The following is a 12,584-nucleotide window of genomic DNA, read 5'->3' as shown; positions in this document are numbered from 1 at the left end:
GTATTTAACCAGCACCATTTGTTATCATCCTTTCAGCAGTTTACACTGTAAAAACAAACAAACAACAACACAATAGCCAAACCCCAAAACAACAAAACAGTGCTTTGAAATGTAAGTTTGGTTTCAGCATTTTCAGGACAAGACATTTCCAGTTCAAGATACACCAGTTCTTCTTAAATGAATGCAAGCAGAAGAAAGACAACCTGCCCCATTTTATCCTTTTGTGGTTTTAATCTAACCTAACTAAAGAAAACAGAACCATTAAAAAAAAAAAAAAAGACAACTTTGGAGGGAGCTGGCCAACAAAGAGGAAAAAGATTTGCTATTCAAAGTAGTGATCACTGAGCTCTTCAGCACCAGAACATCAGTAACTATGGGCTCATTTCAGCTTTTCTTTGTCTTCTTTATCTGAACCGAAGTGTCATGCCCAGACTTTAGCTAGAGGGGAAAAATACTCTGAACTTCTGTCACAGGGGAATTTCTGACATTTCAGTGCTTGCTCTGTGCTCTGAAACAGCACAAAAAGTTGAAATTCCAAATATGGACCCAAGACCACTCTCCAGAAAACAAAAACAAGCAAACAAACAACCAATATATTTAGAAAAATCAGAACTGACATGATATGTAGGTAGATTGAAATGTTGGAGGTCAAAACAGGAATTGAAATGACTATAGAGTACTTACTTTCAAGTCATTACATTATTATACCTCATTTCCCTGCATGCTTTGTCTTATATCAAGCATGCACAACACCTACCCTGTTGGTGGATGGAAGCAAGAGAGACTCGGGAGAGGGATCTCAATACAATTTCTTTTGAAATTATTCTCCTTCATGTACTCTCAAAATCTAGTCACTGACTGAGAGAAAATAAATGTTAACTGAGCCATTTTATATCTTACTGCTCTTGGATGCTCTACTTTGTACCATGCAAGCAGGCTGCTAGATTGGTACTATTCCCATGGAGTTAGCCAGCACAAAAGTCACTCTTTGCCTCATGGGCACTGAGGTCCTCCTGAGAGCACAACCATAATAAAGAAAAAGATCTGGAGCTGCACTTTCCCTGAGGGAAGTTGAAGTGTATTCTGAATTGATTTGAAACCAATCCAGTCAGAAGAATGAAATATTCCCCAATCTGGTCAAACTGACCAAAATGAAGTGTTTCATTTCAGGTTTGTCTCCCCCCTCACTTCAAAATAAAACAGAAAATAATATAAAAGGAAGAACACTGAAGGTTTCCAGCACAATCACATTTCTTCTCACTAGAAAACAGCAAATCTGTGGAAGTGGCAAGTTTCCTTTGAAACATCATTCTCATCAGCACTTCTGCTGTGTACAACCTCCGAAAAGTCCATTACTCTGATCTGGGAGATTCCCAGGAATTGTGGCTCAGATGCCTCTTTTATCTGTCCCTAATTCAAGCTCCCTCCTCAGAGGATATTTCCCCAAATCCCCTGCAGATAACAAAGAGTCTTTGGTCATCATGAGTCTGAGACCATGACATGCCTAAAAGAGAATTCCAAGGAACACTGACCTACTTCCTTCTCTTTTGCTTGTATTTCTGCAAAAATAAAGTGTGTATAAATGTACAAGTATGCATGTGTGAGCATGTAAAATCACATTTATTTTTGGTAGAAAACACCACCAACTTCAGGCAGTATCACTGCCCAGCAGGTGAGGCAGAAGAGATCAAGACTTGCCCATCATCAAGCCATTTTCACCGTTACATTTGTCCCTGGCTAAATGCTGAAACACAGCCATCTGTGCTGAGCCAGGCATGACAGCAACACACGAGCCTCCTGAAAAAGAGGAGGAAGAACTAAGGCATTTCCCTTTTCCCTAACTTCACAGCTTAGCTTGCAGCACTGCCTTAATATCTTTCATATACTTGCTCTGGTACTGCCTGGAAAGCAGTGCAGTTGTTAGCCCCTTAGCACAGTTATTGCAGGGGCTGCACGTTATTCCTTGTGGCAAGCTGACACACTGAGAGTTGATAAAATTAGATTTTTCAGAGGGTTTTCTGAGAACAGAAGGGATGAATTCCTAAATGCTTTCCCAAACAGTGCCAAGGGATGCTCCAGGGAAACAACAAACAGAGAGTAGGTGAGAGAGGGCATTCATCAGCACCCAGCTGCTGAAGCACCTTTTGGGCTCCAAAAAGCTGGCTTCCAGCAAACCCCTTACGAGGACTTTCTGTGTTATACCAGCTAGGCAAGGAGTTGCGCAATTAGATGTCAAAAATGTTTGGAGAACAAAGTGTGTAAACGGGATGTAATGCAATACTACGTGTTTATTTCTGAACATGAATCCAAGCAAATCCATCCATGGCTGCTTTGCAAGACAAATAAAATCTACCAGCTTAAGGCTTCTTGCTGTATTTCTTCTCTCTCCTCCTTTGCTAAAGAACTGGGATGAAATGTTTTTAATAAAACCTTCTTTTTTTTATACATATATATATCAAAGTTCAAATAAATCTTTACTATAATCAGAAGAATGCAGAGAATTGTAAAAGTTTAGAAGGGGTCACTTCTGACTGGCCCCTACTCCATAAAGTACAGTTTGATGTCCTGTAGTTTATGGCTGCACAAAGCCCAGCTCTTCTGCATTCAGATTGGCTGTTAATGTTGTAATGATGTTTAACTGCTGACAAATGAATTACAGGTGGGGAGCGCATTGCCCATTTAAGACAAGGACTGTTTAAGTAAAAAAATCTGTCATTTTTATTTGGTTGCTTTTTTATGTTTCTTTTTAATTCCCTCAAGCAAACAGATTAAGGAACATCATAGCCTGTCAAGTAATGTATGTTTGTAAAAACACCACATCTCTTTGATGCGTCTATCATGTGCTGGAGAGGAGAGAGAGGGGTTTTCTTTCACTTGCAGTGTAGCTTCTTTTTATTTTTTGCCACTAATTATGGAATTTCTCATTAAAATAACAAGAAGCACGTCTGGCTGGGATTCCAGCACATGTTTTCACTTTTGCAAACCAATGGGAACCGTATGCTTTCCTCCTTTTTCCCTGTCCCATGCAGCAATGGCCACATGCAGTTCAGCATCAGCACCCATGCACAGCTCCACCAGCCCCACCACCTGGCACCAGGAGAAGACAATCCCCCAAAGGCAGCCCCAGCTGGGGAGCCCAGCTCACTCTGCACACAATGGGTAAGGCCACATTCACCGGCTAGGTGTAAACTTTTATAAATCACACCATTCCCCAGGTTCTGGACCTGCTTTTTCTTTCTTCTCCCTCTTAGGCCTCTGTCCTCTCCTCTTCTCCCCTCCGTCCGTGTCCCATTGCATTGTTCTCGTGGCAAGACTCACACAGACCTGCAGTGGTTATTTATAAACTCTCCTTGAATGCCAAAGCGCCAAGAACAATCGCTTTCCTCCAGTTTACAGGAACATTCAAAGTGCTCCGAAACATATTTTCAACATAACTCATCACTTTGAAGATGAGTCCAAGCTTTTGTTCATGTTTATTGACAGGAAGTTGTTTTTCATTGCTCAAATCAGGAGGGGGATGACGGGGGAAATAGAGGAGGAAGGGGTTTGCCAAGTGGTTGAAGCAGCACCCTTCAAAACCCAACCCTGCATTCCTGGCACGCGTCTCGGCTTCCCCCCGCCACCCACCACCCAGCCCTGCTCACTCACCCCCTTCTCTCCAGGCCAGGATGAACTCACCCCCTTTTCTTTTCAGGAGGGGAAAATACCATCGGAGCATAAAAAGGGGTAAATTAAAGCAAGGACTGATGCAGGCAGGTGAGAAGAGAAGGAGAAATTTCCATCATCCAGCACGGCTTTGTAGGAAGAGGATTTTTTGGGGGGCACCGCTCCTCTCCTTGGCTCTGGAGGGCAGGGGTGAGGCACGAGCACCCATTTTGTCTCCTGGAGTGAGGCTGCACTGGGGACTGGGCCAGCACAGCGGGATCATCCCCTTTCGCAACTGGGAGGCTTAGGGGAAATGGTGACTCACTGGGGGGAGGAGTGGGGATGGACTGAATCACCCTGCCGCTGCAGCGCAGCCCTCGCCACCCCCAGCTCAGGGTGCAGGCGTTGGGGATCACGGAGGGGCTTGTTGGGATGCTCCCCGTGGGGACAAGAGGTCTACAAGGTGGCCAGCTGAGGATGGGAGCCCTTCTAGACGGGTGTCCCCTGAGCTGAAGGGCTGGGGAAGAACTGAGGGGAACCAGGCAGATAGTGATGGGAGAGGGGTAACCCAGATATCACTGCTGCATGCCAGAAGAGAGGGTCAAGTGCTCCTGGTCCCAAGCAAAGTCTTTGGGGCATAGCCTCTGCTGACTTAAATCAACCTGAACTTCAGCAAAGAGCAGCATCCTTTCTTGAGGGGCATGCTGATACTAATCTCCTGCCTTGTCTTGTGGAGGAAGCCAGCAAAGGAGGAGGACAAGTCCCTAGGGTGCACAGGGAAGAGGCAGCAGAGCCCAGGGTGTGGACCTCAGCCAGCAAAAGAGGAGTCCCAGCACAGGGAAGCACCATGTGAAACACCACGTACCTGTTGGTCCTGACCTCGTGGACACATTTGAAAGCACTCAGCAGCTCTGGCACAAATCACTGCTGCACTCTGTTTAAAAGGGAAAAGAGAGATTTTAAATAAGGTTGTATCAACCTTTTTTATATTGACAATGGGACTGGTTATTATATACTGTGTGCCTGAGGTTCTTCCACTGAAAGGAGCATAATGCAACACTGGGGGCAATTCTTGATTCCACTTACTCCCAATAATTATTACTTTTTGGCTTGTTCCTACGCTATATAGTGTAATGTTATTGCTTGGAATGGTATGTTAACTTAGTTTTTACTGATACCATGTGTTCCCCCTCTTTTATCCCAGTAGTGTGTCAAGAACTGTTTTACTAAGGATGGTCAAGGGAATATGATTCTAATATTACTGTAGATGATATAAAAAGTTTTATAGACAGTATTCCACGTTTGAACTGGGAGCCCAGAATTCAGACACGAGGGCCTTAATAAGACATTTGAATTGCATGTTTTGAAGGCACTTACTTCATTACAGGCAATTGCCATTTTCAAAGTCTAGATGCTAGGACTGCACCTAGAGACAAACAAACAAAAAGAACAAAACAGAAATATCTGAAAACTAGTTCTTCGATATGCAGTTTCAAGCATAATTTTGCTCTAGAACAGTGATTTAAGTCTGAAACATGCACAAGGACAGGTTTCTTAATATGTCATTCCTATGAGCAGACCCGTGAATCTGTGCCTGTGAAAACACAGTTGCTGTTTTTGCCGGCAGAGCTTGGGTAGAAGCAGGGTCCTCCAGGGCTCAGAAGAGAAGCAACCAAAGGAGCTACAGATCTGCAGTGATGATTAAAGAGGAGCTCTGCATAACAAGAAGGTACATGGAGAAGTGGACTTGTAATATGTGTGATGCATGGACTGAGCAACAACTTCATGTTGGCACAGGAGGAGGAAGAGGAGGAGGTAAAGAAGGAGGAGGAGGATGTAGCAGGACTGCATGCTTGCTTGCGGCACTTGGAGTGATGGCTGGGGTAAGAGTGGAGTGGAGCTGGGCTGCTGAAACTTTCTTCTGGGACTGGAGCACAATCATTGGCTCTACTATTTTCTCTGCTTCATGCCAACATTTTCTCTGCCATTGCTTTCTTGTGTCTGCACCTGGAGTTGAGGTTTATCCAGCTTGGGAAGCTGCTGGTTCAGCTATTTGGGATCCTGTGAGAAACTGCAGAAGGCAGAGACCCTGCACACCCTTCTCTGTTGCATTCTGTTTACTAACAGCACGCTTTCCTTTTCAGTCATCAAGGTATTTCTTTCTATGTTTTATAGCAAAACAGCTCCAGCATGCAAAAGGAGGGGACTTCGAAGGCAGATAGCAACAGCAGGCAGAGTTTTCCAACCCTGTTAAACTTTTACGAGCACTTCCATAATAGCATTTCCAACACTTGAGCCACAACTGCAGTGACAGTTGACGCCTAATACATCATAATCTGCTTTCTATTTAAAAAAACAATGACGCTGTTTTATTTATTGCAGGTGATTACCTTTGCCTGGGACTAACAGGCCTGGAAATTCCAACACTTTCGTCTCAGCAGCAGGCTGGCTTGCCCTGTCTGACAGAGTGTTCATCACTGGGGCTGTGTTCTCCTAATTTTGCAGGTCACTTGATTGCTTTGAAATACTACACAGCCTCTACTGCTGTGATAGCTGGAACTTCAGAGATTTCCTGGGTGTTTCTAGCACCCTTGCATATGTGTTTGTGAGGACTAGGAAGCAAACCTTTCCTTCTAACCCAGGAGAACTTCAATGGTACTGCAAGCTGGCAGCGCATTTTTCTGACTTGGTAACCGTTTATGCAGGCTCAGGCAGACATACATCTGTTTTTCTCTCTTTGGACCTTCCCTTTATTTCACTTTTAAAATCTCATCGAAGCTAACTTCTGGGACATCCTGTACTTGTCATCAATTTTTCCACCAATTGCTTGTTGCAGTTTGCATTGACCACAAAGGAACTAGAGCGGTCAGTAGCTTGTGCTTGCCAGGAGCACCCAGGTTGGATGTGATGCCTCAGGAGATCCAGCTGGTGTGGGGCAGAGCAGCACAAGGTGAGCCAAGATGAAGGCTGGGAGAAGTCCTGCCTAGCCAAGCAGGGGGCATGGGGAATGTGGTGGAACAGGAGGGAGGTGAGGCAGATGGACTTTTGATCAGCCCCTTGCTCATCAGTTGTCAGGATGAGAAGTGGGAGACATCAGACCTATCTGTGCCCACATACACAGCAATGAAAGCACGTCTACTCACCAGCTCATCTGGAGCTCCTCACTTCATAAAATGAAGGCAAAGTTTGTTAGTTGCAAGGCTAAGAAGTCACCGAGCTGATGTGAACAGATCATGTACGAAATGCTATATTAGGTGAAGTCATTAGTCCACAAGCTTCAGCCAAGCCACTGACTTTGCAAAGCACAGCTGGGCTCAAAGCCGGACAAACACCTGCTCTGGAGACCTTCCAAAGCCAGAGCTGTCCAATACCGAGTGTAACTGCCTAAACAAGACCAAAGTATCTCCAATTCCTTCCTACTCATACTTGAAAAACTCTCTTAAAAACCACAGAGAGTACACATCTGTACGTCTAATCCAAATGAGGGAGCTCTTACGCATCCCTATCCAGCCTTCGGAACATGCCTCACCCCATCCCCTCCGAGGCTCTGACTACCAAACTACGGGACCTGCTGATTCATAGTGCATTTCACACTCTGGCAAAAAATTTCTGCCCATATATTGCAGTCTGGCCAAATCAACCCATTTCTGCATTGACATAGCCTTTGTGTATTAAATAATAAATAAATAAATAAATAGCCAGACAAGAGGTTCCCTTAAATTTCTGCAGGAACAAAGCTCCTTCTTTCAGCTCAGCTCCTGGTGATCCTGGTGAGTTCCTTGTAAACGAAATCTTGTGCTTGAAAACCTTCAGACTCTGGTCATGGAGATGACCTGTAGGATCCCTCACCAGCATGAGCTGAAAATGAACTGCTTGGACCACAGACATATGCATGCTCTCCTGCATCCCTCACCAACTCATCTCCCTTTCATTTGTTTTCTTGTGGTGGAAGGAGAATACTGCTGCTATCCACACAATCCCTGCTGGGATTTAATGGCAGAGAATCCCACCTTGGGCTCCTGGGAGCCTCATTTAACTCCAAGAGGCAATTGCTTCACAGTGCTTCCTGACATCAGTGCTGTGGAGACCTTGGTGCTGTTTTCAGACAGTTTTTCTTTGCACCCTCCACTCACTCCATCTCTATAACTCCCTTTTCCCACCTGTAAAATCAAGGTAATGATTCAAAAATCCTGTATAACTTGCTCTGAGCATTCTGCAGGAGAAGCCCGAGGCATTATTACTCTATGGACACACTGCTTTGAAATCTGTTGGCCCACAGCTTTATAAAGAACATAAGAGGTTTAAGACAGCACAGTGTGAAGAACAGTCCATTTGCGAGATTACAACTACAGCTCCTGGTTTCCCTCTCTCTTGCTGTATAAAACATAAAAAGCCCAATTTGAATGTGAATGGCTTGTAAATGAACCATGGTGTTTCTTAATGAAGGGAAAAAGAAGAATAATCTCCATGCAAGTCCACAGCCAGGCTTTGCAGGGAGCGCCTGAATGCGGGAGGCGTGCTGCACACACACTGGACAGGGGAATGTGGGGGCCCTAGGTAATGCCAGGAAGGATTGCTCTGCTGCATTTCTTTTCCAAATGAAAGCCCGACCTGGAAAGCATCAACATTGTTCCAGCATGAGGAGGCAATTTTTTTCCTTTTGGGCCTGACATGCAATCTTCTGAAGCTGAAATTAAAATTTCACGCTGCTGAGAGCTTGGGATGTCTTTCAGGGATCAAACCAGTGCTCATCTCCAGTCCATCCAGAGACGTGTAATGAGGCCAAATGGTTTTTTGGAATTAGCACAAGGACAAAATGATACTGTGCTGTGGAGCCTGTGTTTTTGAAGAACAAATTGGATCTCTTTGTTATTGTTGTTAGGTTCAGTTATGGGGTGGGGTGGGGAATCCAACAGGGGGGAGCATCCTCCTGGTGATCTGGTAAATGCATCATCTAAAAACAATCTGCTCTTGCAAACAGGCGAGCCCAGGGAGATGAAGGAAACCACATTAAAAACATGATGAAAGTTGCCTCGAGGCTCCTTATGTCACACTTGGGCTTTGGGCAGTTGGGGCTTTTATTTCTTCCCTTTTTCTTCCGTTAATAAACCAAAACCTAGCATTCTTCACTTTGGTGTTAAAGGCTGAGAAGACCCTTCAGCTTCTCCCCCCAAGAAGGCACACACACGTGTGCGTGTGTGCTTGCATGTGAAGGATGCTCCTTGCTGCTGCCCAGGTTGCGAGCCAAGGGCATGGGAAAGGCTCCCATGTGAGAGGGATTCGGGTTCCTGGCTCTCACTGGCTTGCCTGGGCCTTTTAGCAGCTGCCTCCTCGGGTGGAAACAAATCTATTTGCTTGGGAAGTAGCCTGCTAAATGCTGGTCTGGGCCCAAACAGACAACTCCTGTTGACACCAGGATCCCCTGGTATCCTCAGATGGGGACGAGTGACACCAAGAGGAAAGGGACAGTGTCAGCACACCCCGGGGGTTCATCCCACAGCACACGATGCAGGAAAGGGGAGAAAAGGGGCAAACCCCCAAACACTGCACTGTTTCAACCCCGTTGTGAACTCCCTTCAGCAACGGCAGAGCTAAATAAAACTCACACATGGTTTATTTTTGGATTAGCTCTCTCCCCCCCCCTTCCCCTCCCCAATTGATTTACGGTGCTATTGTTCTGTGCTCTGACCTGACACACCGAAAGCTTTGAGCTTTGCAGCTCTCTCCCTGCTCCTTCGATCACGCAGGTGTAACTGCTGTAACAGCGCTGGAGAGGGAGAGGAAGGAGAGGGAAGAAGAAAACCAAAAACAAGGGGAAAAAGTCGAGGCTGCAGACGCACACATCTGCTTTCTGACTAATTCAGGGTATGGCACACCCGTATGGGTCCCTTTTTATTGCTAACATTCCATATAAGTTAGCAGCATTTTTACCCCCGCTCCCCCTCCCCACCTTTCCTCCAAACTTCAGATGTCCCAGAGGAATGTTTAAATTATTATGGAATCCCAGAGGAGTTTGCCGCTTCCCTTTTTAATTTGTTCCATGCTAGTTGCTGTTTTTTTAAAGCAGCGCCCAGCTTACTGCTTCCTAAAGTCAAGCCCAGGGCTCCTTGTTCCGGCTCTGGCAGGGAATTCATTGTAACTCTGCTCCCAAATCCCTATGGGTTTATAGCGTGGCTATAATGATTTACTCGATGATGAAATTTGCAATTACCTGCTCTGATTTTTGAGCTTTTGTTTAAGTGGAAATGCTAAAAATACCAACTAAAGCCTATCAAAAACGGCATTATTGGCTGTTTTTCCCTTGGCTGGCTTTCACAGGCGAGCTGCCGTCCTGCAATGGCTGGTGTATCCAACCTGATGAAGACAAGCTGATGTCTTCACAGGAAAAAAATCAATACAGAGTGAAGAGGAGAAGGCTGAGAGCAGGTTTTGACCTTCACAGTTCAGTGACAGTGAGCAACAAGGTTTGCAGGAGCACAGCAGGGGACTTGCTGTTTCCACCTCAACAGCCCAAATTCACAGGTAACTGGATATAAACCCGATGCATTTATGGTAATGCACATCCAGTGAACTCCATATTCTTACATCTGATTCTCCTTGCTGTCTCTGCTGCGGCTTCCCTTTCCTTCGTGAATACAAGTCTGTAGGTGGGCAACTACAGGACCCAATAAAAGGTGCCTGGCCCTGTGGTTGATGCTGAGCCTGGGATGCACAGGAAGGGCAGATTTTTGTGCTCTGGTCAGACAGCACCAGGCTTCCTCCCACCCTACGGCTAGCCACAAGACCGCTCTGCCCTTCAGCCACTGCTCCAAGATAGGGGAGCCATGGAAAAAGCCAAGATGGGACCGAGGGCATGTAGAAAACATAGAAAGGAAAAGGACTTAAGATTACCCTTCTCAAAATGTCCTGGTTTTGAGAAGTCCTCTGGTTTTGCAGCCTCCTGCAGCTGCTGGCCTTCCTTTGTTTTTCCATTACCAGCATTAGCACAGACCTGCTCTCCCTGGCTCCTATTCCCCTGTAATCCCTTTGTCTGAAGGGAAACCATCTCACCTGCATTATGGATGTCCCGTAGCAACAGTTGTTTCCAGACTAAAGGCATAAAAGTCTCAGGCACAGAGCAGCAATGAGATGCCTGCACTAGGAATGAAATTTATAAAGCAAAGTATTTAAGGAGTCTTCTCTAAACACAGCACTTCCCTAAATACAGCTAGGAGGAGTGATGCATCCTGAAACATCCCTTATTAATTAAGAGAAGATAAGCAAATACTGGCCACACATGTCATTAATAGAGCCCGTTAACACTCTTAAGCCCAGCATTTTGTCAAATGAAGTATTGCTTCTGCATGTAAGAGGTTTGTTGTTTCCCTTTCATTAAGAAAACACACTTCAGTGAAAACACAACGCTACATTTCTGTTGGTGAAAACTATTTTCCATCCAGCTCTGTATCCAAGCGCCTTTGAATATTAGTGAAGGACTTTTCCGTGTCACCAATGAGATACAGCCTTTTGGGGAACCAGAGTGGGGAAAATGTTAAAATAGTTGTTTCAAGGGAAGAACGAGGATTAAGGTACTGCTCTAAGAAATCTCCTGCTACTAGCAAAGCGGGGCAGGACTGAGCAGGAGAAAACACGGAAACAAATAACCAAACTCAACAGTGATTTGGAAGGCAGCTGGGAGAGATGAACTAATGGATCTCATCCATGTCTGTGCTATGCTTGACAGTACAAAGGAATGGCATCCCTGCCTAGGCAAGAGGGGCTGCTTCAAGTTCCTCAGAGCATGACTGGTACACACCATGCCAGGTCCATGATCTCACAAAAGAACAAGCATTTAATGCCAGAGGAAGACCTGGTATCCCCACTGTATAAATGGGCTGTGAAGCATTTTGAACCAGAAACCTGGAGGTGATTTAAGGACATGAGAGCTACAAGAAGCTACAAGAGCCATCTGAGGGGGCATGACACAGAGGGCAATATTTCGTTCATATTCCCGTTACTATGAGTTGTCTTTGTTTCCCAGAAGAAAAACAGAATTTTCCCTGGCAAAACGTCTCCCCTCGATTGGATGCTCATTCCAGAAGTCCTGGTTCACTGGGTCTTCAGACAGGTCCAGCACACTACAATGTACCCCCGTGGGTATTTGTGCACAGGGCAGGCACTGTTTGCATCTCTCAGATGCAATTATTCAGGGAAGTACCTGCTTTGGGCAGGTCTTTGAGAACAGAGCAATTGAGTGCATTTCTGCCCAAATAATTAAAGCTTCTCTTACTTCATGGAATCTAAAAATAATTGAAAAGGGAGCTGATACAAATCCCAGAACCTGATAATCCCCTCTGCAGTGAGATGTTACTGCTTTTCTATGGTCCAGAGGACAGCTAGGGGGTCACTGCTTTGTGTTAATATAAGGAAGTTTGGCAAAGAAGATTTTCGTGGTACCATCAGATGGGTGAAATATTTCCCCTGCCACTCATAAGCACATGCCACTTGCTTGCTTTCACATCTCATTACTCAGCTCAGTCCCTGGCTTTGGTTTAAAAATATTTCAATGAGACCAGCTCCATTAATTTGGCTTGCAAAGGGTACAATTTTTTTTTGTTTTGTTTTTAGATTTCATTGTGATCGCGTGGCTCCACCCCTGTGCTGCTTTGAAAGACGCTGTTCACTGGTGCTCAGAATCAAAGGTAAAACTTAGGGGTGGGCAATCCCCAGGAAATGAACATCCACAAACTCTCCTGTGAACTGAGACAGCTGAAACTACGTGCCTTTATGGGGAAAATTAATTTTATGTATAATTCTCCCTTCCATTTCTATGTGTGGTATCCATGCTGTTTCAATTTCACTGTGACAAAATGTATTATTGATAGGAACCAGACCTGTGGCTGCTTTAGTACTTAGATATCTAAATACTTGCCTGCAAGTACCATCTATCACTAAAGTGA

At 45.1% G+C, this 12,584-nt stretch overlaps 1 long non-coding RNA gene across 1 annotated transcript; it reads right to left on the bottom strand.

Annotated features, from left to right (window-relative positions):
• Positions 1-1,465: 1,465 nt before the first annotated feature.
• On the bottom strand, positions 1,466-10,853 carry LOC137858440 (uncharacterized). The gene is made up of 3 exons (XR_011097730.1): positions 10,696-10,853; positions 4,511-4,579; positions 1,466-3,324 (listed from the first exon to the last, which is right to left on the bottom strand). It is a non-coding gene; the product is annotated as an uncharacterized lncRNA (long non-coding RNA).
• Between the last annotated feature and the right edge of the window lie 1,731 nt (positions 10,854-12,584).

The sequence above is a fragment of the Anas acuta genome, chromosome 6 (genome assembly GCF_963932015.1).
Source record: "Anas acuta chromosome 6, bAnaAcu1.1, whole genome shotgun sequence".
Taxonomy (NCBI): Eukaryota; Metazoa; Chordata; class Aves; order Anseriformes; family Anatidae; genus Anas; species Anas acuta.
The sequence above is the reverse complement of the archived record's forward strand: the minus strand, read 5'-3'. Positions and strand labels throughout refer to the sequence as shown.